The following is a 25,820-nucleotide window of genomic DNA, read 5'->3' on the forward strand; positions in this document are numbered from 1 at the left end:
TAGCTCTCTGCTCTATCTCTTTCCTCCAAAATCGGACAGATTCAAACATAGACGGGCGTGTTTTTCTTTTCATTAATTGTTCCTCTAAGTTGGTGAGAACTTGGGAATTAAAGGAGCCATAAAGTGGCCACTGTAATTCTGCGTTACTTTTTTTCTATATTTTACCCCGAATGAGGAAAACATTATTTCAGAAGGGCCATGTTTAACACACATCGTATGGCATGGGGTCCCTTCTGGAGGAAGCATACAGGCCGCCTCCAGCTGGGAGTCCTGCGTACACATACAACAACATAATTTCTTGAACTTACTACTGACTGGCATGCTTAAAAACAGATAACAGACACCAGCGGGTTTCTAAAACTCACCTCGCTTGCTTGGCTTTTGCAAAAGTCAATAACAGCAGAATCATACAGAACAGACACCAGCGGGTTTTTAAAACTTCACCTCGCTTGCTTGGCTTTGGCAAAAGTCAATAACAACTTGGCTTTTGGGAAAGTCAATAACAGAATCATGCAGACTTGGTGGATGATCAGTCTACCCTTACCTTACAGGGGTAGTTCTCTTCTGCAGACGTAGGGCTGTGTCCTGCTCCAGAAATTATTTGCATGGGGACTCCAGCGAGGACGCGGTCATGTGGCCCAGACCGAGTGGGGAGGGACAGCGGGCGAGTCGTTCAGTCTACAGAAATACAAGAATCCCTGGGGTACGGTGCCTCCGTCGGAGTCTCTCCGTGGACCTCCTCACATCCACTGGGCCTGACCTTTGTGCTCGTGGAGTCCCTGTTCAGGCGCCATTTGAAGAACTGGGATAACCCACTTACTGGGTCTCGGCGGCGGGGGAACCGCCCAAGTCTTCCATACCTTCCATACTTAGTAAAAGGAGACACAGGAGCCTTCATCTGCAGGAGGAACCCATATTTATTTCAATAGCCCGGGCTATGGAACAGAGTCCCAAGCTAGTCAGAGACAAGACAGAGGAGGCTGCTACTTCACTCTGTAGGTTGTTAGTCCATTGTTCAATCAGGGCAGTGTTTGCAGTTGATAACCAGATCCAGACGATGTTTGTAGATGATGACCTGGTCAAGGCTTGGTACACAGATCATTGTTCACTCGGCTTGATCAAAGCCGGTCTTTCAAGTCATTGTTTAATTACCCTAATCAGGGCCCAACAGTCAGACCATGGTCCAGATAACCTGATCACGGTGTCAAGGATGTTTACCAGGCTGGGAGCAGGAGATGGGAAACAAGCTAGTTTACACAGGGTGTGGGTGTCTCATGGCTTTCTGTTGAACTGCAAAGAACAGGGGGTTGGGTGTGCGACAGTTCCTGGGCAGAAATGCAGGCTGCAAGATGGTCTCTGTCGTGTCAGTTTAGATTTTCCTCAGGCATCAGCAGAAACGACCAGGTGGGTCGTGTGGAAGTGTTTGACACGAGATGGCAATGAAAAAAACAATGGAGTCCCAGTACAAATGATGCCGATCAGAAAAACACTTTTCCTCATTGTATCTCATTCTTCCATTGTGGCAATGTCTGGAAATGGTCTGAGAACCTGAGGCTATTGTCTCCTCACTCTGCCTGGGTTCATATGTCTGCAATAGAAAAAAAATGTGTCATGAATTTTCGTTAACATATTTTTTAAATAAAACATACATTTTTTTTACATATCTATTTTGGGTAATAATAAATGTGTAAATAATACACGTTAAATGTATTCTTTACACATTCTTATTTTTAATATATTTATTTTTAAATTCTTTTAATGGAAGTGTATACATAACTGCGCAGCTATCTCATTTAACCACAGTAATGCACTACATTATACTCTTTTTGTCAAAATAAATTAATAGCATTAGCCTTTTGCATATGTAAACAAAATAGCCACCATTTTGAGTGGAGGCAACGCACTCAACATTTACAAACATACTATCTGATAATCTAAAAATGATGAACACCAGACCTCGCCATACAGACATTTCCAATGAGATGGAAGTAAGCAGAAACTTCACGACGGACACAGCCATAGGATAACGTGTGAAAGCAACATACGAAAGCTAACGGAGTCCGTCTCTGTTGACAATCTCACACATCCTGTAGATGTACGCAGCATTTAAAAAAAGCTCTAATGCCTCCTAACTGTGCAACCAACAACACTTTCTCAACTTTTGCTGCTATTTCTGACCTGTGAGAACCAAAATGCCAGGATATGCAGGAGACAGGGTCCCAAGCCTCTCGCCAGAGGAGCTGAAGTTGCTGTCTACTGAGGTCCTGTCCCTGTACAGCCAGCTCTATGGCTGGCCAGAGAAACAGGTACATGTTTGAAATGAAAATGTAATTCTGACTAACTTTTTTTTTACACCAGAGTGAATGGCCCTTTTAGTTCCTGAGTGAAGTGTAGTGATTAAAGTGAAGTGCCTGTTATTTTTAAATTGCATAGAAATATTATGGTGTGTATTTTTAAACACGTTATAATTATATACCACCACAACATTAGTATGTGTTGTGTTTGGAGGCCAATTATTTTGTAATGTTCATATAAATAAATAAATATATATATATATATATATATATATATATATATATATATATATATATATATACACTGCACGTTTGAATGCGAGTATTTCGAATGTGTCTAGCCTTTGTTAAAGAGTATATAATGGCATTTTAAAATGGCGTCCCCTAGATTGAGAAAGGCGGGTTTCCCTGCCGAAACGCGTCTCTCGCCTGTGAGATGCTGGGGTGACCCACTACAAAAAAGATTTGTCTCAGATTTTACTCACCTCGGGTACTTGCCCGTCTTCTTGCTTGGAGTCAGATGGATGGAATATATATATATATATATATGTTACACCAATGCGCTCCAGCGCTTCAGAAAAGGCTCACCACCACATTCTCCAGCCGAATGGCTGATACTTGGCTCCGGAGCAGTTGTGCAGCCCTCCCCAGCATAAACAACTTGAGTCCGACGCGTTTCGGGGCCAAACCGCCCCTTCATCATGGACATTACATAGAGGCACACCACTCTCACCTGCTGTTCCAAACGCAGTTTATTTGAAACAGTCCTCCCTCAGTGGGCGTGGTTTACAACAATTCGTCCCCAGGCTTGCTGGTTACTGTAGTTTTGCAGGTGAGTATTAACATTGAAAGCCTTTAGTAGGTTGTGTGCCTCCATGTATAAAATAAATCCTTCATTGCAATCCTATAGTAGGAAGTGGAAGATAAGCTGCACGGTTGCATATTTTCTGAGAATGTCGCGCTGTTGGGAAAAACGACGTCATCTCTCCCCAGTCTCTGTCGGCGTGGCATCACTGCACGCCTGTTCACAGTGGAGCTCTTTTCCACGGTCCGAGCCGACCGTCTGTCACATGTTACACCAATGCGCTCCAGACAGAGACTGGGGAGAGATGACGTCGTTTTTCCCAACATGCGACATTCTCAGAAAATATGCAACCGTGCAGCTTATCCTCCACTTCCTACTATAGGATTGCAATGAAGGATTTATTTTATACATGGAGGCACACAACCTACTAAAGGCTTTCAATGTTAATACTCACCTGCAAAACTACAGTAACCAGCAAGCCTGGGGACGAATTGTTGTAAACCACGCCCACTGAGGGAGGACTGTTTCAAATAAACTGCGTTTGGAACAGCAGGTGAGAGTGGTGTGCCTCTATGTAATGTCCATGATGAAGGGGCGGTTTGGCCCCGAAACGCGTCGGACTCAAGTTGTTTATGCTGGGGAGGGCTGCACAACTGCTCGGGAGCCAAGTATCAGCCATTCGGCTGGAGAATGTGGTGGTGAGCCTTTTCTGAAGCGCTGGAGCGCATTGGTGTAACATGTGACAGACGGTCGGCTCGGACCGTGGAAAAGAGCTCCACTGTGAACAGGCGTGCAGTGATGCCACGCCGACAGAGACTGGGGAGAGATGACGTCGTTTTTCCCAACAGCGCGACATTCTCAGAAAATATGCAACCGTGCAGCTTATCTTCCACTTCCTACTATAGGATTGCAATGAAGGATTTATTTTATACATGGAGGCACACAACCTACTAAAGGCTTTCAATGTTAATACTCACCTGCAAAACTACAGTAACCAGCAAGCCTGGGGACGAATTGTTGTAAACCACGCCCACTGAGGGAGGACTGTTTCAAATAAACTGCGTTTGGAACAGCAGGTGAAAGTGGTGTGTCTCTATGTAATGTCCATGATGAAGGGGCGGTTTGGCCCCGAAACGCGTCGGACTCAAGTTGTTTATGCTGGGAAGGGCTGCACAACTGCTCGGGAGCCAAGTATCAGCCATTCGGCTGGAGAATGTGGTGGTGAGCCTTTTCTGAAGCGCTGGAGCGCATTGGTGTAACATGTGACAGACGGTCGGCTCGGACCGTGGAAAAGAGCTCCACTGTGAACAGGCGTGCAGTGATGCCACGCCGACAGAGACTGGGGAGAGATGACGTCGTTTTTCCCAACAGCGCGACATTCTCAGAAAATATGCAACCGTGCACCTTATCTTCCACTTCCTACTATAGGATTGCAATGAAGGATTTATTTTATACATGGAGGCACACAACCTACTAAAGGCTTTCAATGTTAATACTCACCTGCAAAACTACAGTAACCAGCAAGCCTGGGGACGAATTGTTGTAAACCACGCCCACTGAGGGATGACTGTTTCAAATAAACTGCGTTTGGAACAGCAGGTGAGAGTGGTGTGCCTCTATGTAATGTCCATGATGAAGGGGCGGTTTGGCCCCGAAACGCGTCGGACTCAAGTTGTTTATGCTGGGGAGGGCTGCACAACTGCTCAGGAGCCAAGTATCAGCCATTCGGCTGGAGAATGTGGTGGTGAGCCTTTTCTGAAGCGCTGGAGCGCATTGGTGTAACATGTGACAGACGGTCGGCTCGGACCGTGGAAAAGAGCTCCACTGTGAACAGGCGTGCAGTGATGCCACGCCGACAGAGACTGGGGAGAGATGACGTCGTTTTTCCCAACAGCGCGACATTCTCAGAAAATATGCAACCGTGCACCTTATCTTCCACTTCCTACTATAGGATTGCAATGAAGGATTTATTTTATACATGGAGGCACACAACCTACTAAAGGCTTTCAATGTTAATACTCACCTGCAAAACTACAGTAACCAGCAAGCCTGGGGACGAATTGTTGTAAACCACGCCCACTGAGGGATGACTGTTTCAAATAAACTGCGTTTGGAACAGCAGGTGAGAGTGGTGTGCCTCTATGTAATGTCCATGATGAAGGGGCGGTTTGGCCCCGAAACGCGTCGGACTCAAGTTGTTTATGCTGGGGAGGGCTGCACAACTGCTCGGGAGCCAAGTATCAGCCATTCGGCTGGAGAATGTGGTGGTGAGCCTTTTCTGAAGCGCTGGAGCACATTGGTGTAACATGTGACAGACGGTCGGCTCGGACCGTGGAAAAGAGCTCCACTGTGAACAGGCGTGCAGTGATGCCACGCCGACAGAGACTGGGGAGAGATGACGTCGTTTTTCCCAACAGCGCGACATTCTCAGAAAATATGCAACCGTGCAGCTTATCTTCCACTTCCTACTATAGGATTGCAATGAAGGATTTATTTTATACATGGAGGCACACAACCTACTAAAGGCTTTCAATGTTAATACTCACCTGCAAAACTACAGTAACCAGCAAGCCTAGGGACGAATTGTTGTAAACCACGCCCACTGAGGGAGGACTGTTTCAAATAAACTGCGTTTGGAACAGCAGGTGAGAGTGGTGTGCCTCTATGTAATGTCCATGATGAAGGGGCGGTTTGGCCCCGAAACGCGTCGGACTCAAGTTGTTTATGCTGGGGAGGGCTGCACAACTGCTCGGGAGCCAAGTATCAGCCATTCGGCTGGAGAATGTGGTGGTGAGCCTTTTCTGAAGCGCTGGAGCGCATTGGTGTAACATGTGACAGACGGTCGGCTCGGACCGTGGAAAAGAGCTCCACTGTGAACAGGCGTGCAGTGATGCCACGCCGACAGAGACTGGGGAGAGATGACGTTGTTTTTCCCAACAGCGCGACATTCTCAGAAAATATGCAACCGTGCAGCTTATCTTCCACTTCCTACTATAGGATTGCAATGAAGGATTTATTTTATACATGGAGGCACACAACCTACTAAAGGCTTTCATTGTTAATACTCACCTGCAAAACTACAGTAACCAGCAAGCCTGGGGACGAATTGTTGTAAACCACGCCCACTGAGGGAGGACTATTTCAAATAAACTGCGTTTGGAACAGCAGGTGAGAGTGGTGTACCTCTATGTAATGTCCATGATGAAGGGGCGGTTTGGCCCCGAAACGCGTCGGACTCAAGTTGTTTATGCTGGGGAGGGCTGCACAACTGCTCGGGAGCCAAGTATCAGCCATTCGGCTGGAGAATGTGGTGGTGAGCCTTTTCTGAAGCGCTGGAGCGCATTGGTGTAACATATATATATATATATATATATATATATATATTGCAGCTCCCCTGACAAGGTCAGAAAAATCCAGCACTCCCAGTGAGTTTAAACCTTTTGGTTTATTTGCACGATATATATCCAACTTCTTGTCGGCGCAAAGCTTAATGGCCGCTTGCAGCGGCGGGCCAGGACGGGAGCGCCACTCCCTACGAATTCCACCACAATCGTTCACCCTTTCTTTCAAGAACGACGTCCAGGCCAGCAAACAAGTTCAGAAACTGGTGTTTTATTTCACAGCCCACTCAACGCGTTTTCGGGAACCACTTCCCTTGGTCACGAGTAAACAGACACAATTACTCGGGACCAAGGGAAGTGGTTCCCGAAACGCGTTGAGTGGGCTGTGAAATAAAACACCAGTTTCTGAACTTGTTTGCTGGCCTGGACGTCGTTCTTGAAAGAAAGGGTGAACGATTGTGGTGGAATATATATATATATATATATATATATATATATATATATATATATATATATATATTACCTACTGGCGGTCGCCAGTAGGTATATATAGTTAGGATTTTTTCTCTATGGGTTTTTTGAAAATTCTATGTCTAATAACTTTGGCGTTTGTGGACGGAATTGGCTGAAATTTTCAGGAAAATGGCACATTTTGTTTCTGAGCAGCCCTTGAAAATTTGGGGGGGGTTCGTCAAGGGGGGGCCGAGAAAAAAGGGGGGTCCCAAAACGTGTTTTTAACATTGAGTTTTCCATAGGGCGGTTGGCCTCACTTTTAGCCCGAACGGCTGAATGGATTTGCACGAAACTTGGCAAAATTGTAGGGACTGGTAGCCCGATGTGCCTTTTGTAGGTCTCAATATATGTGCTCCAGTGGATTTTGAGAAATTAACGTTTAAAAAAAGATATATATCTGTAACAGCGGACCGGTTAGCGCTCTGGTTCGCGGACTTTTCGCGCAACGGAGCTTTGTGAAGCGAAGCTGATTGGTTCTCCAGCGTCTGTCAACATTCCAAACAGTCCGTAGCGGCCGCCATCTTGTCTCTCGGTAGGATCGAGAGACAAGAGGAGGTCAAAACAAAGGGGGAAATAACTATAAGGGGGCATAGTAGATCCTCGCTGACCCCCTAGGTTTGATGTGGAGGTTTTAAAAGGGCCCCGCGGGGCAAAAAAAAATAATAAAAATAATAATTGAACGGCTGAATGGATTTGCACGAAACTTGGCAAAATATTAGGGACTGGTAGCCCGATGTGCCTTTGCTAGGTCTCAATATATGTGCTCCAGTGGATTTTGAGAAATTAACGTTCAAAAAAAGATATATATCTGTAACAGCGCTCCGCTTCGCGTAACGGAGGTTTGCGAAGCTGATTGGTCATTCTGTCACTGGGCTATAGTTGGGCTACATCTGGCTGATATTTGGGCTACATTTGTTTTTTTGTGTGTCTGGCGGCCATCTTTGGGCTACATTGGGCTACATTGGGCTTCATTGGGCTACATTCGGCTAATTAGCAAATAGCTCATCGCAAACTAGGAATGGTAAAGAATCGCTATTTATTCCTTAAAGTTCGCTATTTAGGAAATGCAAATAACTTTGATGATACATATGGCGGTTCATCTCTAACAAGATAAGAAGCATAGGGATAGATTTATGATGACTGGCGCATCACCAGGGATGTGTTAGTCATTCTGTGCCGCTGTTCCGTCACCTATGGTGTGCTGCATTTACAATGCGGCGCATCACGGGGCAAAAACAGCACAGATGCGTGATGTATCTGTGCCGTAAAGGTGGCGCATTGCTGGAGTTGTATCGCAAGTGTGATGAAGGTCCAGCAAGGGTCGGGGGTGCCCCTGTCGCAGGGTTTCTGTTCTCACACAGAACTGTGGACAGAGGATTGGAACCTCGGCGAATTAGGGTGTCCCAAAACTCACGTTAGTAATCAAAAACTATTTAGCAAGCTAGGTACAGTGTCACATTGGATATAACAAACTCTCAATGTTTAGACAATCCAGAATATGAACTTATAGTACCTCAGGATACGTGGAACTCATGAACAGTCGGTCGTTATATATTTCTTAGAAACCAGAACATGGAGTTAAGAAGAACACATGTGTATTTGAAATGTTTATTTACTAATGCCGTCTTCTCAGGCGTAGTACCTTAGATAATAAAAGTACACATATTATCAGTAGCAAAATTACCAGCATAGTTACTAGTACATAAAAAGTGAATGGTGATAGTATGTTAACATGCTGTAAATGAATAAGAGTTAGCAACACTTATAAGCAGCCGCGGGCCGTGGAGGGAGTTACGGTGAGGCATGGAGGCGGGGAGGGGGAGAAGCAGGGTGGAGAATACAAGTACACATATTATCAGTAGCAAAATTACCAGCATAGTTACTAGTACATAAAAAGCGAATGGTGACAGTATGTTAACATGCTGTAAATGAATAAGAGTTAGCAACACTTATAAGCAGCCGCGGGCCGTGGAGGGAGTTACGGTGGGGCAGGGAGGCGGGGAGGGGGAGGGGCAAGGTAGAGAGGGCTCCACCCTGCTTCTCCCCCTCCCCGCCTCCCTGCCTCACCGTAACTCCCTCCACGGCCCGCGGCTGCTTATATCTCACCCTCCCTAATACACATATTATATTATTTGCTAAGAAGGTCTCTTTGTGTTGGTTTAGGGCATGCCCATACTTTAGTGTCTTAGATTTGAAGGAATCACATCAGCATACACCAGCTCTCTCTTCATGTGAACCGCATCAACTGTTGTGTATGTGTGTTCGGCAAAGCAATATAAAACCCGCCTCATGCCCAGAATTGGCAGAAGTTGCACTTATGTTATGAGTATGAAGTCGTGGAGATCAGACCTCATAACAATTCTGTACCGTGTTGTTCTTGAAACTTTAGCACTCGCTGTACAGATATAGTTTAACAAGTAAAGCAGATAGTAGACCAATAACATATTATTCTCATGTAAACCACGATGAACTACTAGGTGGAAAGCTAAAGCAACAACTAAATGTCGTGTGCAGAAGTTGCAAAAAAGGAAAAATGGCGTTTAAACCGGTAATGAGCCCATGCTAACTTAACACGGTGTAAAGATATCCAGGACCTAGATGACACCTCCTCATGATCCGGAAACGAACTGAATAAGATAATAGAAGTGCCATCTCATGAGAGCAGATTGCAAGTTTATATGTGGACGGTCCGCAAGGTAAAGCATTAAAAACTAGGAAAATTCAATGCTAAAGAAAAATAAAACAGCCAAGTACTTTATCGAGTCTTAAGCCAATAGGCAAGGTAAATAATAAAAACTTGACAATTAAGTCAATGAATTGTCAATGAAATGCTAGTACTCAGCATATGAAACATGAAAAAGGTCTATGACATAACTGTGTATGCAAAATAAGCTGCAACAGCCTCCAACAGGAAGTCACCGTCTTCATCCGAAAACAGTTCAGCCATCCAATTTAAAAGCGGAAAAGAACATACGTGCTCTCCCAGCACCGGATCCTCTATCACCATCAGAGGACAGCTCGGTGGGTTTTCAAGAAAGCTGTGTTCCAAGAAAGACTGTGCTGCCGCCAGTAAATTCCAGGGACCAAGTAGTCCATGCATCAATGCCACAGCCATAATCCTTTCGCCAGGACAAATCAACTCGTGAGTAATGATAGGAGTCATCAGCTGATTAAAGTCGACGTCAGGAGAAACCGGTCCGCAGAGACACAAATCAATGGCCCAATCGAAATCACAGGTCAGGCAGTGAAATACAGGCTGGACACAGGTGAAGTAGGAGAACCGAAAAGATAATCCATATGCCGTGCTTAATATCGCCAACGGCATTGTGCCATAATATTCTAGCATGCGATTGCGGAACAGTGTCAGCAGCTGCAGGGTCGGAGGTTGCATAGGAGGGACATCCATATTTAAAAATGTAAAAAAGTACAAGAGCGTCCGCTGGTAATGCAAGTAAAAATGCAATCCACGAACCAGAGTGGAGAAAATGGAATGAAAGGGAGCAGGGATGACTCCAAAGATTTTCTCAAATGAAGTCACGAGACCACTGGTAACAACTTTAAAAAAGTGTGCCAGGGATTTTGTGGAGGATGCGTTAAAGATAGTCGGAAACATGTTGCTGAAATTGAAAGGCAAACCTGTGTACGGGTGTTCGCTATGTGAAGTACGAAAGTTTCACGGGCCGAACTCAAGGCCACCTCTCTCTGAGACAAAAGAGCTCTTATTCTTGTCATGCCGTTGAAACGTGTCCCAAGGTTGGTATTTGTGGCCAGATTGAAAACTCCCTATGTTCATGTGTGGGAGGAAATAGAACATTTCTGCAGCAAATAACCCGTTCACTTACTGTTACGATAAAAGGAATACTTTTAATTAACTCAGAACAATCTTCATTATTGAGCATCAAATAACTACCATTTTCCAACAACTTGAACGTGGGGATGATAGCAGGAACTGGCGTGCCTTGCATCACGCAAGCCATATTTGGTCGCTGTTTGTTGCATGAATCGTGTAACTGTATGTGCCTACACATTAGTGAATGATCTGGCGTCTCAGTGCATTCCTCTCCATTCAGATAAAGTTCTTGATCATCTTTGAAACATCTGTATGTGTATGGAAGCGACCAGACCTCATGAACAAAAGCACTACCTAAAGGTTCATAAAGACCTATTGGTATATATTTCATACAATTTGAAAACTTATATAAAGCAAAAGGCAGCGTTATTAAACCGTCGATAAGGCATGTTGCCAAAAAACCCGCAATCCTCTGCTGATGATGTCACTGAGCATGTCATGAATGATGTAATATGTGACATCATCAGTAGTGGATTATGGGTAATAGTATCTCTAGTTTACTCCCCTATAGCTGTCTTTCTTTTAACATAAGTGTGTGTTTCCTTCCCTTATACTTACTGTTTTTGGTTCGCTTCCAGTTCGCGTACCAGCGAGCGAACTAGGAAGCGAACTAAGAGAAATAGAGGTTGGCACAGTTCCAAATATTGTACCAATTTTTTAATAACGGGGAGGTAGTTCTGAAAAGAACTTTTTTTTTTATTTTTCTGAACATTTTTTTACTGTAAGGTTCCCGATTCGCGAAGCGGGAACGAAGAAAAAAAAATATTTAAAAAAATAATTATTCATAAACATATAAAATATATTTTTGGATTTAAAGAAGAATAAATTTTACAGCTACAGATATTAGCTGTTAAAAAACCAATGAAATTCACTGAAAAAACCATAGGTTATAGACCATATATAGTTAGGAATTAGCATTTACAAAACCTTGAAAATTCACTGAAAAAACCATAGGTTATAGACCATATATAGTTAGGAATTAGCATTTACTAAACCTTATTTTACTCACACAAAACCATTGAAATTCCATATATAGTTAGTTGCACTAACTATATATCGCGCACCCGCAATCCACTGCTGATGATGTCACATATTACATCATTCATGACATGGTCAGTGACATCACTGATGACATCACTGATGACATCTCAAATGACATCACTGATGACATCATCTAGTGTCTGTGTGTTTTTGTAAAGTTTAAATACGTTTTACATATTGAAGAATGACTGGATGTATGGAAGACTGAGTGTGTGTGTGGCTGGCTGGGAGGTGTGTGACTCTGTGCATATCAATGTGTACTTGTATCAGTGATTGTATAAGAGAGTAAGTATGTGTTAGTATATGTGTGAAAAGTATGGTGTTCTGTGTTTAACTATAGATGAGGAAATCGAAGTGTGATTGATTCTTCACAGGACTGACTAGGTGTATGAGTGCATATGATAGTGTTCTAATAATAACTGACTGTATGTATGAGTAATTGTATGGGTGAATGAGTGAATGTGTGTGTAGACGTACGAATCAGTGAGTGCGTATGTAGTAACTGGTATTGGTGTGTCATGATGTCATCAGTGATGTCATTTGAGATGTCATCAGTGATGTCATTTCAGATGTCATTAGTGATGTCATCAGTGATGTCACTGAAGTATGGTGTTCTGTGTTTAACTGTATAGATGAAGAAATGGAAGTGTGATTGATTCTTTACAGGACTGACTTGGTGTGTGAGTAACTCCATGGATGAGTGGCAGTGTGTGACTGTCTGCATAGGTGTATGAGTGCATATGATAGTGTTGTAATAATAAGTGACTGTATGTATGAGTTATTGTATGGGTGAATGAGTGAATGTGTGTGTAGACGTAGGAATCAGTGAGTGCGTATGTAGTAACTGGTATTGGTGTGTCATGATGTCATCAGTGATGTCATTTGAGATGTCATCAGTGATGTCATCAGTGATGTCATTTGAGATGTCATCAGTGATGTCATCAGTGATGTCACTGACCATGTCATGAATGATGTAATATGTGACATCATCAGCAGTGGATTGCGGGTGCGCGATATATAGTTAGTGCAACTAACTATATATGGAATTTCAATGGTTTTGTGTGAGTAAAATAAGGTTTAGTAAATGCTAATTCCTAACTATATATGGTCTATAACCTATGGTTTTTTCAGTGAATATATATATATATATATATATATATATATATGGATGTATGATGTTACAACGCATGCTATTACAATGCATGCCTTTACGACGCAAGTTTTTCAACGCAACTTTTACAACGACTTGCATTGGGGGTGCTGGATAGTGAATAGTTTAATTTACTATTGCAACTCCAGTCCCCGTGGATAGTAGGGAAGGTGTTGGAAACTATTCCCTATCCTAGAGTGCCCCCCAGCGCAAGTCGTTGTAAAAGTTGCGTTGTAATTGTTGCGTCGTAAAGGTACTTCGTTGTAACAGTTGCGTTGTAAAGGATGTTCTCCATATATATATATATATGTATATATATATATATATATATTGGTAGTTATAGTTAGGACCTAGTTTCCATAGGAAATCCGCATCATTCTATTGAGAATAACTTTGGTGCCGCTGGACGAATCTTTGCGAATTTCTCAAAGAAAATGGCCTGCTCCGCTCCGCACCTTCCCTGAAAGATTTGGGGGGATTCGTCAAGCGGGGGCTGAGATAAAAGGGGGGTTCCAAAACGTTATTTCCCCATGTTATTTTCCATAGGGACGTTTAGACACACCTACAGCTCGAACGGCTGAATGGATTTATAAGAAATTTGGTAGAAAGGTAGAGTCCGGCTTGCAGATTACGCTTTTCTTTGAATGGTGTAAATCTGTTCAGTAGTTGCTGAGAAAATTAACTTTGAAAAAATATATATTGGGCTACATTGGGCTATATATATGTTAGAGCCCAAATGTAGCCCAATGTAGCCCAATGTAGCCCAATGTAGCCCAAAGATGGCCACCAGAGACAAAAAAAACAAATGTAGCCCAAATATCAGCCAGATGTAGCCCAACTATAGCCCAATGACAGAATATCCCAGAGTGTTCTAAAGAACAACTAGAGCGCTAACAGTCTTACTTATGACAAAAGTATGGCACACCTGAAGTCATCTTGATTGGAATAAAGTGTTAACACTTAAAACATTTAATTTGCAGAGGAACAAAATGAGGGGGTTCATTTTGCCATAGAAATTATGATTAGTGCTGAAGAAAGAAAAATTAGGGCACATTTTGAGTGACTTCTCAAATCCTCTTATATTTCATTAAAAAACATTCTGATATGCAGTCTCCCAAGATGGCCACCAGAGACAAAAGAGCCCAAATGTAGCCCAAATATCAGCCAGATGTAGCCCAACTATAGCCCAATGACAGTAGTTAGGACCTAGTTTCCATAGGAAATCCGCAACATTCTATTGAGAATAACTTTGACGCCGGTGGACGAATCTTTGCGAATTTCTCAAAGAAGATGGCCTGCTCCGCTCCGCTCCTTCCCTGAAAGTTTGGGGGGATCCGTCAAGTGGGGGCTGAGATAAAAGGGGGGTCCCAAAACGTGTTTTCCCCATGTTATTTTCCATAGGACGTTTAGACACGGCTACAGCTCGAACGGCTGAATGGATTTATAAGAAATGTGGTAGAAAGGTAGAGTCCAGCTCGCAGATTACGCTTTTCTTTGAATGGTGTAAATCTGTTCAGTAGTTGCTGAGAAAATTAACTTTGAAAAAATATATATTGGGCTACATTGGGCTATATATATGTTAGAGCCCAAATGTAGCCCAATGTAGCCCAATGTAGCCCAAAGATGGCCACCAGAGACAAAAAAAAACAAATGTAGCCCAAATATCAGCCAGATGTAGCCCAACTATAGCCCAATGACAGAATGTCCCAGAGTGTTCTAAAGAACAACTAGAGCGCTAACAGTCTTACTTATGACAAAAGTATGGCACACCTGAAGTCATCTTGATTGGAATAAAGTGTTAACACTTAAAACATTTAATTTGCAAAGGAACAAAATGAGGGGGTTCATTTTGCCATAGAAATTATGATTAGTGCTGAAGAAAGAAAAATTAGGGCACATTTTGAGGGCCTTCTCAAATCCACTTATATTTCATTAAAAGAATTCTGATATGCAGTCTCTCAAGATGGCCACCAGAGACAAAAGAGCCCAAATGTAGCCCAAATATCAGCCAGATGTAGCCCAACTATAGCCCAATGACAGAATGTCCCAGAGTGTTCTAAAGAACAACTAGAACGCTAACAGTATTACTTATGACAAAAGTATGGCACACCTGAAGTCATCTTGATTGGAATAAAGTGGTAACACTAAATACATTTAATTTGAAAAGGAACAAAATGAGGGGTTTCATTTTGCCATAGAAATTTTATATATATATATATATATATATATATATATATTCACTGAAAAAACCATAGGTTTTAAACACGTTATAGATAGGAAGTAGCATTTAAAAAACCTATGAAATTCACTGAAAAAACCATAGGTTTTACACACGTTATAGTTAGGAAATAGCATTTACAAAACCTATGAAATTCACTTAAAAAAACATAGGTTTGACACCAGTTATAGTTAGCTGGAAATTTTACTCGCATAAAACCAATGAAATTCCCACGTTATAGTTAGTTGGACTCACTATAACTTGCGCGTGCAATGCACTGCTGATGACGTCACATATTACATCACTAATGACATGGTCAGTGACATCAGTCATGACATCACTGATGACACCCTCCTTGTGACAGAGTGACAGACCTCTTTTCACTGTAATGTAACCCTTGAAACACATATTCAAAAATAGAAACAAAAATTTTCAAAAAAATGGAGATACCCATACCAGTTACAACAACCAATTCAATAATTCCACCATATATATACACATCCACTCATTGATCAACAGTTCTATATAGTCACTCGTACATATACACACTCATGATATGTAGTGATACACCTATACATCCTGTTACACACCGACAGTCATCCAAAAGATACTCTCACACATATTCACACATGCAAATAAACTATTGAACATCCATTTATTTGCATATACAGCTATACACACACAACCACCTTACTTCTATGGAAACTTACACATACTTACTCTCTTAAACAATCACTTATAGAAACACATACTTATCTAAACAGGAACTCTTACAATCTCGTTCTCTCCCATATACTCACTTATATACATCAATATTCACATATATTAGATTAAAACATATGTAGTTACTGATAAAAACACTAGTGAGACAGTCATTCACTCACTAAGACACACATATACACACTCTTCCACCCATACAGTCCTGCACATATGCTGTCTTCAAAACACATACAAAGAGAGTCAGTCATTCATGCATCTATGTGTTAAGTAATACCCCCACCAAACCATACAAACACTCATACTGATACTAACAAAAACATCTAATAACCCATATACATACACATGTAGCTACTCACCAACCCATGCAACCACTTATACACAAAGTGAAACACTAATACATATATTTAAATATTTAAACATTACTCTCTAATATATGTATTCACTAAGATACACTTAATAAACCAGTTAACCAATCAATTTAAAAAAAAAACATCCAAGTAATCACTTATTTAAACATTTATTCTTCCATCAACTTTTACATATACATATATAACTCATATTTATTTTTTAAAAAGACACACATTCACTGGATAGTGTCATCAGTGATGTCATGACTGATGTCACTGACCATGTCATGAGTGATGTAATATGTGAAGTCATCAGCAGTGCATTGCACGCGCAAGTTATAGTGAGTCCAACTAACCATAACGTGGGAATTTCATTGGTTTTATGCGAGTAAAATTTCCAGCTAACTATAACTGGTGTCAAACCTATGTTTTTTTAAGTGAATTTCATAGGTTTTGTAAATGCTATTTCCTAACTATAACGTGTGCAAAACCTATGGTTTTTTCAGTGAATATATATATATATATATATATATATATTACCTACTGGCGGTCGCCAGTAGGTATATATAGTTAGGATTTTTTCTCTATGGGATTTTTGAAAATTCTATGTCTAATAACTTTGGCGTTTGTGGACGGAATTGGCTGAAATTTTCAGGAAAATGGCACATTTTGTTTCTGAGCAGCCCTTGAAAATTTGGGGGGGGGTTCGTCAAGGGGGGGCCGAGAAAAAAGGGGGGTCCCAAAATGTGTTTTTAACATTGAGTTTTCCATAGGGCGGTTGGCCTCACTTTTAGCCCGAACGGCTGAATGGATTTGCACGAAACTTGGCAAAATTGTAGGGACTGGTAGCCCGATGTGCCTTTTGTAGGTCTCAATATATGTGCTTCAGTGGATTTTGAGAAATTAACGTTCAAAAAAAGATATATATCTGTAACAGCAGACCGGGCAGCGCTCCAGTTCGCGTACTTTTCGCGCAACGGAGCTTTGTGAAGCGAAGCTGATTGGTTCTCCGGCGTCTGTAAACATTCCAAACAGTCCGTAGCGGCCGCCATCTTGTCTCTCGGTAGGATCGAGAGACAAGAGGAGGCCAAAGCGAAGGGGCAAATGACCATAAGGGGGCATAGTAGATCCTCGCTGACCCCCTAGGTTTGATGTGGAGGTTTTAAAAGGGCCCCGCGGGGCAAAAAAAAAAAAAAATAATAATAATCGAACGGCTGAATGGATTTGCATGAAACTTGGTAAAATATTAGGGACTGGTAGCCCGATGTGCCTTTGCTAGGTCTCAATATATGTGCTCCAGTGGATTTTGAGAAATTAACGTTCAAAAAAAGATATATATCTGTAACAGCGCTCCGCTTCGCGTAACGGAGGTTTGCGAAGCTGATTGGTTCTCCGGCGTCTGTAAACATTCCAAACAGTCCGTAGCGGCCGCCATCTTGTCTCTCAGTAGGATCGAGAGACAAGAGGAGGCCAAAGCGAAGGGGCAAATGACCATAAGGGGGCATAGTAGATCCTCCTTGACCTCTTAGGTTTGATGTGGAGGTTTTAAAAGGGCCCCGCGAGGCAAAAAAAATAATAATAATAATAATCGAACGGCTGAATGGATTTGCACGAAACTTGGCAAAATTGTAGGGACTGGTAGTCCGATGTGCCTTTGCTAGGTCTCAATATATGTGCTCCAGTGGATTTTGAGAAATTAACGTTCAAAAAAAGATATATATCTGTAACAGCGCTCCGCTTCGCGGAGATAAAATTATATCTGTATTACCTAGCTGTTGCTAACACCAGTTAGCGACGGCTAGTAGGAGATAGCGACCATCTTGGGCCCCACTTTGCATGTGAGTGATATTTATCACTAATGACATGCAAAGTGGGCATGCCAAGATGTTAGCGACTGGAAACAGTCGCTAACATCGCTATCTCCTATTATCAACTTTTGGAAATATTCGCGATAAGAGCGAATATCTCCAAAAGCTAGCACCTGCCCTGAGCAGTTCTAAGGCATGTTATCCAATGGGAGGTGGATAACATGGCTAAGAGCATTAGCTCGGTAATGCATGAATATCGCTGAGTTTTCAGCGATATTAATGCATTGCGGTCGTTTTTTATCGTATTTGCGATAAACCTTGATAATAGCAAGGTTTATCTGCGATAATTTCTGACGATGCTTAGCGGTAAAAAAATCGTTGCTAAGCATCGTTAGGGATAAATATCGCTTAACTTTGGTAATATGCCCCAACGTCTGTTAACGTTCGATTCGAAGGAAATCAGGAAGTGTTGAAAAACATTGTCTGCGCCATCTTGCCTTTTTTCAAATGCCACACTTTTGTCGTGCACGGCAGTCATTTTAGATGCCTTGACCAGACCCACTCTGTGCACGCTGTCGATCCTTAGCATGACTCCCCACCCTCGCAAGCATCTCCCCCAGGCAGTGGTCACCCCCGCTCTCTGTCTTATGCATGGGTAATAAACCACCCCCCATCTGCGCTGCTCTTCCCTGAGAATCACACCCTGTGCCCGCCCGACACCTCCCTTTCGCCCTATTCACTACCGCACCCTCTGACACTCCTTTTCCTCTGTGTCCGATTGTCCAGGCCGGTCCTAGGGTATCAGCTAGCCCTGCAGATGTAGTTTATGGCCCCAGCTGTAAAGAATCACCCCTCTTCAAAGGAGTTATAGTAGATCAAGGCCCACACTCGATGAGATCCGTCACAGCAGACGCGTTCCTATTATCTGAAAACCATCCTTTATTGTGATTGGGGAGGGGACCGAGCCTGAAGCGGAAGATTCCAGGGATGACTCTTTGTACATCAAAGTTTTTACAATTATGTGTCACATTAAAAATATATAGCACTCCAACAAAGTAGTAAGATTATAAAACTTTAATAACTTATAAATATATACAAGAAAACAAAAACAGTAATAACATATAAACATTTTTAGGGAAAAACAACGAAGTAGCGGTCGGATGTGCGAATAGTCCCAACGCAGCACAACGTCCAGATTTCTGGCGTGGGGCGTCGCGGGGGGTGGGTCATCAGTAGCAAACTGTTGTGCGAATAGTTCCAAGGCAGCAGAACGATGGCACCAAGGTGATGTCCAGTAAGTTGCTGCACTGGTTTTGGTATCCTACAATGCTGCTCCGAATAACGGCGTGGGGCGCCCCGGGGGAGGCGGCGTGAACGGGCCTCTCCAGGTGGAGTGTCATCTGTTGTAGTGGGGCGCCCCTTTACCGTTTCAGTTGCCATTCCGTCCGTTTTTGGTCCACTGTGTCAAAAGCCGCAATTCAGCTGAGTTGCGCCCACTCTTGCGGTGCAGCGATAGGCGGCTGTCACAGGACTCTCAAAATGGCGGCAGGCTGTTTCCTTTTTGGGCCTGGTCCACTGAAATGGCCCTGGGACACCTTGGAAATCGGACGCTTGTCTGCTAGGTCTTGGACCCCATTCTCGAAAGCGTCCCCTCCGCCTTGAGGATTTATCAAAAGTTTTGGGGGCCCCCGACTCCTGTAGGCTTCTGGTGGGGAGCGGTTGCCATGATTGCTCGCGGAATGACCACGACGGAGCTACGAGATGGTGGTGCTCTCATGCTGAAGCCAGCTTCAGTCTGAAACATCCAGAAACAAGGTGGGGCTTTCATCGTTTGGGAAAAAAAAAAAGTTTTCATCCAATGAAAAGTGTTGTTTTTAGGTCATATGATCAAGCCTTCCATCATTAGGAAACCAAAAGTAAAATGAACCAATGAAAAGTTTTATAAACAAGTCACATGACCTGTTATGCGGCATAGGGTATAAAATGCGGAGAAAATACGTTGGCACGTGAGGCGGCGTCAGTAGCGGACCGATGTGCGAATAGGCCGAAGGCAATACAACGCGCCAAGATCCGGATGGCACCGAGGTGGTGTCCAGCAAGTTGCAGCACTGGTGTGGCCATCCTACAATGCTGAAAGTTGGCGTGGGGCGCCCCGTTGGCCTGTGAGTTTGCGTCAGTAGCGGACCGATGTGCGAATAGGCCGAAGACAGCACAACGCGCCAAGATCCGGATGGCACCGAGGTGGTGTCTAGTAAGTTGCCGCACTGGTGTGGCCATCCTACAATGTTGAAAGTCGGCGTGGGGTGCCCCGTTGGCCTGTGAGATGGCGGCAGTAGCGGACCGATGTGCGAATGGGGCCAAAGGCAGCGCAACAATATTTTCGGAATAGAAGACACCACAAGGCGCTGAGATGCCAAGATCCGGATGGCACCGAGGTGGTGTCTAGCAAGTTGTGGCACTGGTGTGGCCATCCTACAATGGTAAAAGTCGGCGTGGGGCGCCCTGTTGGCCTGTGAAATGGTGTCAGTAGCGGACTGATGTGCGAATGGGGCCAAAGGCAGCGCAACAATATTTTCTGACTGACACCACAAGGCGCTGAGATGCCAAGATCCGGATGGCACCGAGGTGATGTCTAAGTTGCAGACCGATGTGCGAATGGGGTCAAAGGCAGCGCAACAATATTTTCTGTATGGAAGATACCACTAGGCGTTGAGATGCCAAGATCCGGATGGCACCGAGGTGATGTCTAGCAAGTTGCTGTACTGGTGTGGTCATCCTACAATGCTGAAAGTCGGCGTGGGGTGCCCCATTAGCCTGTGAGATGGCGTCAGTAGCGGACCGATGTGCGAATAGGCCGAAGGCAGCACAACGCGCCAAGATCCGGATGTCACCGTGGTGGTTTCATAGTTGAGAGGCACTTCATCTGCAGTGGGGCGCCGACATCCGGATGGCACCGAGGTGATGTCTAGCAAGTTGCTGTACTGGTGTGGTCATCCTACAATGCTGAAAGTCGGCGTGGGGCGCCCCATTAGCCTGTGAGATGGCGTCAGTAGCGGACCGATGTGCGAATGGGGCCAAAGGCAGCGCAACAATATTTTCTGAAGAGAAGACACCAAAAGGCGCTGAGATTCCAAGATCCGGATGGCACCGAGGTGGTGTCTAGGAAGCTATGCAGTTGAGTTGTGTGCGCACTTGCGGCAAATAGGTCGAAGGCAGCATAACAATGTTTTCTGAATAGAAGACACCACAAGGCGTTGAGATTCGGTTACCACCGAGGTGATGTCTAGCAAGTTGCCGCACTGGTGTGGCCATCCTACAATACTGCTCCGAATAACGGCGTGGGGTGCCCGAAGGGGGGGGCGGGGGAGGCGGCGTGAACGGGCCTTCCTAGGTGGAGGCTCGTCTGCTGTAGTGGGGCGCCCCTTTACCGTTTCAGTTGCCATTCAGCTGAGTTTCGGCTGCTCTTGATGCTACAGCGACAGGCGGCTGCAACAGGACTCTCAAAATGGCGGCCTGTTCTTTGGATTTGGGCCTGGTCCACTAAAATGGCCCTGGGACACCTTAGAACTCGGACGCTCGATTTTTTTTTTCCTTTCCTGTACATGCAAAAAAAGGTAAATGCCCGGTACGTTACACGCTTCATCTGCCACGATGAACTCTCCAGAGGAACCGGAAAAAAATATAGTTATGGTAACTATACCATGCATCGTCATATGGAGAGGTGGCACCAATTAATTATAGTGCTGCATAAAAGAGAGATTTGGAGGAGAACCCTTGACCTGCTAGTACATTCATCAAAGAAGTGGCACTGACAGCATCAGAGGCAAGGGAAACGGTCCCAAATATTTAGAAGAACTTTGGAAAGATTAAAATGACATGTTTAGATTGTGGCAAATTAATTTCATGTGGACAGATGAGTGTTACTCTAATAAATACAGCATATGAACATCATCATAGTCGATGGTTGGTAGAGACATTTTGACTATATCCTGGACCTGCCCGTCCTCGCCCAAAATGGCGCCGGAATAAATGGGACTCGTAACTCCTTGTTGTGTACTGGTTGCAGAACCTTGAAATCACGAGATACGTATGCAGTTTTGAAGCACATGGCGGGCGGGGACGAGAATTGATTGAATATTTCGACATCCCTATTGATATTAAGTTCTGATGTGTTATTGATTACTGTACTATTGAAAGTTCGAATTAACGTCACCTATGGTACTTGCCCGCAAATGTATATCTAGATAATTTTATTGTAACTGGCCCTGTCGTATTTTAATTATAAAATGTACGTCCACCGATTCCGTAACTGTTAGACACCTTAGTTCTTGCAACCTAATGGCCCGCCCGTTACGTTCCTCTACAGTGTAAATGTCTACTCATCATATACGATTACAGTTTGCTCCGTGGCCGGCCCACGTGGTTATAGGCTCGTATTTGTATAATGAAATTTTCACAATAAAGGTTTTTAAAAGAAAACATGGTAGTAGTATATACATTGGTAAAGTTTTTAATAATAGTCACTGTTTTAGAATCAGTAAAAGGCAAGTGAAATAAAGCAGACCAATTACATGAAGGGTAAAAGGTATAATTCGAAGGAACGCAGTAAAGATAAATGGTCAAGGGCTGTTGTGTTTTCTACTCCTGCAACATAAAGTGATCGATAAGAATCTCATATTCAGGCGTATCGGCGACTAAGACAGCAGGTCGACCCTCTTTTGCTCAACGGCTCCGTCATGGGACGAAGAAACGCTCTTTTTCTCGAAAAAAGAATATATTTTACTTGCAGGACAGTTGTAAATTTTCCGGGAAAGTACATTAGCCTGGAACATTATAACATATATTTAAGAAAAAATAATGTTCGGAAGTAATAAAAAGCGGAATTTTTAGGTCATATGACCAAGCCTTTCATCATTAGAATAAGAAAAGTAAAATGAACCAATGAAAAGTTTTATTAACAAGTCACATGACTTGTTATGCTTACGTTACGCGCTGCGCGCCCCGGATAACTTCCGGATGCGCTAACGCGGCGCGTCATATGACGCATTACGCGACAACGCAGGTCCAGAATATAGTCAAAATGTCTCCACCAACCAGCGGTTGGAACACAACCCCTTTCAGCAGGCTAAATAGTTCTGTTAAATGACAACAGAAGGGACAGGCAACAAGAACCATCAGTCAAAGAGGGGAGGGCTAGTTCTTCTCTACCGGATTACATTGGGGCGCTACCGGAACTGATCGAATTGGTAGTCTACAGTGTTTCTGGATATTCAGACTGAAGCTGGGGTTAGCATGAGAGCAGCACCATTTCGTAGCTCCGTCGTGGCCATTCCGCAACCAATCATGGCAGCCGCTCTTTATCGTTATTTTGGGCGGGGTGGGTGGCGGAGCCAAGCTGTTTTGCAGCCATCATTGTGTGGAGTTCAGTTCATCTCACTAGTTTTGTATTTGTCATGAGGGGTTGTTCCTAATGTTTCTATTTTAGCGAGGTCAAAAAGAGATCCCATTAGTGGCCTACTGATTTTGCTCGATTCCTTTTCTTTTTTTTTTACACGATTTTTCGTTATCTGCGAAGACTAAACAGAGTATTGCGACTCTGTGTTTGTTTGTAAATAGAGAAGGAACCAAAGAGAACCAATTCTAAAACAGTAAATACTTGGATAACAATCAATCAAATGGAGAGAGAAGCAGGCACGACGTATTACAACGGGGGCAAAGGCCTGCGTTAACTACCCTTCACTATGTGCAAAGAGAGAGTACTCCTAATAGAAATGAGGGGGGGGGGCACCATTCAAAGCAGATCAGTGTGCATAAACACGAAAATGTTTTCACTTACCACGTACTTGACATTCGACAGCTTATGATATTTGCTATTAAAAAAACATTGAAATTCACTGAAAAAACCATAGGTTATAGACCATATATAGTTAGGAATTAGCATTTACAAAACCTTGAAAATTCACTGAAAAAACCATAGGTTATAGACCATATATAGTTAGGAATTAGCATTTAAAAAACCTTATTTTACTCACACAAAACCATTGAAATTCCATATATAGTTAGTTGCACTAACTATATATCGCGCACCCGCAATCCACTGCTGATCATGTCACATATTACATCATTCATGACATGGTCAGTGACATCACTGATGACATCACTGATGACATCTCAAATGACATCACTGATGAGATCACTGATGACATCATCCAGTGACTGTGTGTTTCTGTAAAGTTTAAATATGTTTTACATATTGAAGAATGAGTAGATGTATAAGTGTCTGGACGAAGGATTTAGTAGGTGCATGACTGAATGTATGAGTGAGTGATTAAATGTGTCTCACTGAGTGCATGGGTTAGTGACTAAACTGTCTTAATTTGTGCATCATTATGTCTGTTGTTCTGTAAACTGCTGCATGTGTTGATCAGTAGCTATATGATTAACTATATGGGTTATTGATTGATTGTCCAAGTATTTGTATGGGAGACTGAGTGTGTGTGTGGCTGGCTGGGAGGTGTGTGACTCTGTGCAGATCAATGTGTACTTGTATCAATGATTGTATAAGAAAGTAAGTATGTGTTAGTATATGTTTGAAAATGTAAGGTGCTCTATGTTTAACTGTATAGACAAGAAAATGGAAGTGTGATTGATTCTTTACAGGACTGACTAGGTGTGTGAGTAACTCCATGGATGAGTGGCAGAGTCTGAGTGTCTGTATAGGTGTATGAGTGCATATGATAGTGTTGTAAAGATGAGTGATTGTATGTATGAATGATTGTATGGGTGAATGAGTGAATGTGTGTGTAGACGTAGGAATCAGTGAGTACGTATGTAGTAACTAGTATTGGTGTGTCAATGGTTTCAAAAATTATACTCTGAATTTAACACTGGGTGAAACAGAGGTTATATTAAAATGTGAGGAGATGCATTGTATTGTCACATGAATGATATCATCAGTGATGTGGTCATTGATGTCAAATGAGATGTCATCAGTGATCTCATCAGTGATGTCATTTGAGATGTCATCAGTGATGTCATCAGTGATGTCACTGACCATGTCATGAATGATGTAATATGTGACATGATCAGCAGTGGATTGCGGGTGCGCGATATATAGTTAGTGCAACTAACTATATATGGAATTTCAATGGTTTTGTGTGAGTAAAATAAGGTTTTTTAAATGCTAATTCCTAACTATATATGGTCTATAACCTATGGTTTTTTCAGTGAATATATATATATTTATATTCGTTTGGAGATATATATATATATATATATTCACTGAAAAAACCATAGGTTATAGACCATATATAGTTAGGAATTAGCATTTACAAAACCTTATTTTACTCACACAAAACCATTGAAATTCCATATATAGTTAGTTGCACTAACTATATATCGCGCACCCGCAATCCACTGCTGATGATGTCACATGTTACATCATTCATGACATGGTCAGTGACATCACTGATGACATCACTGATGACATCTCAAATGACATCACTGATGACATCACTGATGACAACACCAGTGACTGTATGTTTCTGTAAAGTTAAAATATGTCTTACATATTGAAGAATGAGTGGATGTATAAGTGTCTGGATGAAGGATTTAGTAGGTGCATGACTGACTGTATGAGTGAGTGATTAAATGTGTCTCACTGAGTGCATGGGTTAGTGACTAAACTGTTTTAATTTGTGCATCATTATGTCTGTTGTTCTGTAAACTGCTGC

The 25,820-nt window shown here is 42.9% G+C and overlaps 1 long non-coding RNA gene across 1 annotated transcript in view; it reads right to left on the reverse strand.

Annotated features, from left to right (window-relative positions):
- Positions 1-899: 899 nt before the first annotated feature.
- The window catches only part of LOC144798857 (uncharacterized), a 286,173-nt gene continuing 261,252 nt past the window's right edge, over positions 900-25,820 (reverse strand). The window contains exon 3 of the long non-coding RNA XR_013603680.1: positions 900-1,588. This is a non-coding gene — a long non-coding RNA (uncharacterized LOC144798857). The remainder of the gene's footprint in view (positions 1,589-25,820) is intronic.

The sequence above is a fragment of the Lissotriton helveticus genome, chromosome 1_2 (assembly GCF_964261635.1).
Source record: "Lissotriton helveticus chromosome 1_2, aLisHel1.1, whole genome shotgun sequence".
In the NCBI taxonomy this organism is placed as follows: domain Eukaryota; kingdom Metazoa; phylum Chordata; class Amphibia; order Caudata; family Salamandridae; genus Lissotriton; species Lissotriton helveticus.